This window comes from Rhagoletis pomonella, unplaced genomic scaffold, assembly GCF_013731165.1.
Source record: "Rhagoletis pomonella isolate Grant_MI unplaced genomic scaffold, Rhpom_1.0 Rhpom_scaffold_00002, whole genome shotgun sequence".
Lineage (NCBI taxonomy): Eukaryota > Metazoa > Arthropoda > Insecta > Diptera > Tephritidae > Rhagoletis > Rhagoletis pomonella.
The window spans coordinates 73,698,390-73,701,977 of NW_023458556.1; the positions used below are offsets into that span (position 1 = coordinate 73,698,390).

Consider the following 3,588-nt stretch of genomic DNA (forward strand, 5'->3'; position numbering starts at 1 on the left):
ATTTTGGCAGGCGCAAAGTTTGTTTACTCTGTTTTATTAAAGAAATATATAAAATAAAAGTGAATAAATGATTTTGTTTGCATAAACCAATAACCGGAGACGTTTTAATAGTGTTTTAAAAGTGGAAACTGGTAATTTAGTGCATTTTGACGTGGTAATTGCTCATATAAAACAACGAAATTTAACAAAATTTTTTTGTTTATAACTTTTAAATGGTTAATAATATTAGCCCTCCCCCTCTGGATTGTTAATAGTGGGCCGAAACGCGTCGTTTGGTACCCCTCGCGACTTTTCCGGACCTCTTTTAGGGGTTGTTACCCTATACTAGAGAATTACCTTAAATTCAAATTTAAAATAGTTTGGCTCTTAGAAAAATTGAACATGACCAACTTTTGATTCAAAAAATCGCTTTTAAAATTGCACTATGTAAACAGCGTATAATCCAAACTGAATCCAAACGATCTCAGCCAAGGCGAATTCATATTGTTCAATTATGTGAATTCGCCTTGATCTCAGCTGGTATCTTTCATGTATGTATGTATGTATGTATTTAACAGGTATAATCCTGAGCGCTAAAGCAGTGTTTGCATTATTCACTTAAAGTGTGTTTGCATTGTTCAACTTTGCGTTCAACATTTGCGTTCAACTCAACGCAGGGTTGCACGAAAAAAAAGTTGAATGGCTAAATGTTGGCTGGCGACCAACTTTGTTGAAAGCGATTAGTTGAAATGCCATTCAACCAAAAGTTGAATGCAAAGTTGAACAATGCAAACACCTTTTTATGGCGAATATTTTTATATTTTTTCATATTTTGATATTTTTAGCCATTCAACTTTTTTTTCGTGCAACCCTGCGCCGAGTTGAACGCAAATGTTGAACGCAAAGTTGAACAATGCAAACACACTTTAAGTGAAAGCAATTTTTTTCGCATTCTCTTTTGTGTTTTCTATTTGCTTCCACACGCGTCAACTTTAATTGAATTAAAGTCCTTGGTTCTTTAAATAGGAAGCAACGAAAAGATCAAAAGAGACAAGAAAACTTGAAACGAATTGACGGTACGGAGGTATCTGTACTCTTCCCCTCTGTTCTCACCTCCTTCGCCATCGAACGAGCAGACTTGAAACCAAGACTTGACGTGTCTGAAAGGGGACTAACTTTAAATTGTTGATGACAAGGCGAATTTATACAAGGTGGTGTTCAAGGCGAATTTATATAAGGTTACTAGCTCAGCTGATTTTGTGTATGTGTTTCGCCGCACGGCTTCTGATATCAAATAGAAAAATTTTGTTTGAATTTCTTCACACACTCTTACGAATTTCGACAGTTTATGCCGCCAAAGCAAAAACCAAATACATTTAAATTTTTGTTTTTGTACTCCTGCTATCACCTTATATTAATTCGCCTTGGTGGTGTTGATGGCGAATTTAGATTTTCGCCGAGTACGTCTTAATGTCAAAATGATGTGTTTGTTGTAAAATTAATTCGCCTTCTTTACAACAAACACATCATTTTGACATTTAGTAGTATCGCGGCGAAAATTTAATTCGCCATCAACACCACCTTGTATAAATTCGCCTTGGTTGATGAAGAAGGGAGATTTGATAGAAGCTAGAGCTGTCAAACTATCGATAGTCAAGTCCATCGATGTTTTACGATAGTCTTAAGGGTGACTATCGATACTATCGATAGTATCGACCCATTTCATATGTTTTTCTAAATCCATTTATTTTTCGTTATCTTGTTTTTATAAATTTGTTTATTTTAGCGGCTCACGGTTGCATTTTAGTATTGAGAAATATTGCTAGAAATTCATTCGCCGTGTAAACAGTCAAGGAGCGAAAGACACTTTACATACATACAAGCAAGGTGCCACTGCTCATGCAACTGCTTTCTGAAATTTCTCAATCTGACAGTCTTTTGAAATATACTGCATCGCCCGGTCTGACACGCTCTTAAAACGGCAATGTAACCTCTGCTATTCCCCCGCTTAAAATAAAAAATTGCGCTTTTAGAAATAATACGTTCATTCCTTATCTTTTTTGACTAAAATCTGAAAAGTGTCAAAATGTCAGAGCGTAAGCAAAATGCAATCACTAAAAGAGAATAACAGGAAAAAGTTAATGAACGCAAAATCCAAATTTTTAGTCCAAAGAATGGCAACAACAAAACTAACGTCAAACAAGAATAGAAATGTATGTACAAAACACATTCACTCAAGCACAAGCACAATATTGGCACTTGCTATATCAATTATTTTTTTGCTTCCTTCCAATTTCAATTAATTTTTTTACTTTTTACATTATTCTCACTTTTCGCGTATTATTTAATTTCCGTTAATTTAAATTCAGTTGAGTTTGACACTTTTCAAGATTTTGCCAGCAAAAATTCTTCTGACTAAATCTGACTACTTCGGACTGAAGAGAGTCATTCTCACTGAGTGTTGCTCTCTCATTTTTGCTGTTATTTTAGAGTTAAGGAACGCTTTTTGGACTAAATCTGACTACTTCGGACTTTTTCTGGCTATTTCTGGGAGATAAGGAACGCAACTAATGCCATGAACCAACTAAACTGATCACCCAGCGCGGCAACCGCGTATTTAAAATTGCATTTGAGAAAAAAATAATAGTTGATAACGTCATTTTTAATCGGTTGTTTCTCTCACACACATGGTTTCATTCCGTGGCGAAAAAATGACGTCACTGTGAAAAACATACTTTTCTCTCGCACAACGTCCTGGGTGATCTTTATTTTATTCGTTCGTTCATGAAATAATGCTGCAATCAAGGCGCATTTAACAAGGTGGTGTTGGCCGTATATAAGTAAAAAATTACACTAACAAATTATACGCTGATGTCCATACTGTCATTGGTATGAGTTACAACAAACACATCATTTTGACGTAATGGCCTCCACGGCGAAAAACTCAGCTGTCGCCCCAACACCACCTTGTTTAATACACCTTGGCTGCAATGTTTTGTTGAACCAATACGTGCAAATGTCAAAAGCGCTAGGAAAGAGAATACGCTATCAATGAAACGATAGTGGCGATAGTACTAAAACTATCGATAGTTATTTCAAGTGACCAGACTATCGATACTATCGATAGTATCGTCGATAGTTTGACAGCTCTAATAGAAGCCTTTTATTGATCGCCGAAGCCTTTTATTGATCGCCGAAATCAAGGCGAATTTTTCGCCTTGGCCGAAATGTATTGTAAATTGTTTTGAAATAAAGTGAAGTGCAATTTTATAAAGTCCCATAGCATAAGTTCGAGGGTTATTTGGATATCTTAGAATTAAGGCGGTAAGCACTCAATGCATATTGGGGCTGTTCAGGGTGTTTGCAAATTTTTTTCTTGCTGGCATGGCAACCGTCCGCATATTATTGTGAATTTACAAATGCAACGAATATGCAAATCCAAGAGCATATGCACAAGATCCTAAACAGCCCTATTGTTCGATACCTACCGCTCCATCTTGAGAAGCGAGCGGGTACAGTTTGCATATTTCTAAAACGACCCCAAAACGAAAGAGGATGGACGCCGCTTTATGAAAAGTCACCCCACACCCCCTGCCCCGACCAAATACC

The 3,588-nt window shown here is 36.5% G+C and overlaps 1 protein-coding gene across 1 annotated transcript in view; it reads right to left on the minus strand.

The window, feature by feature from the left end:
* Window positions 1–3,588, minus strand: part of LOC118754748 — a 19,305-nt gene that overhangs the window by 14,664 nt on the left and 1,053 nt on the right. The gene's annotated exons all lie outside the window — the stretch shown is intronic.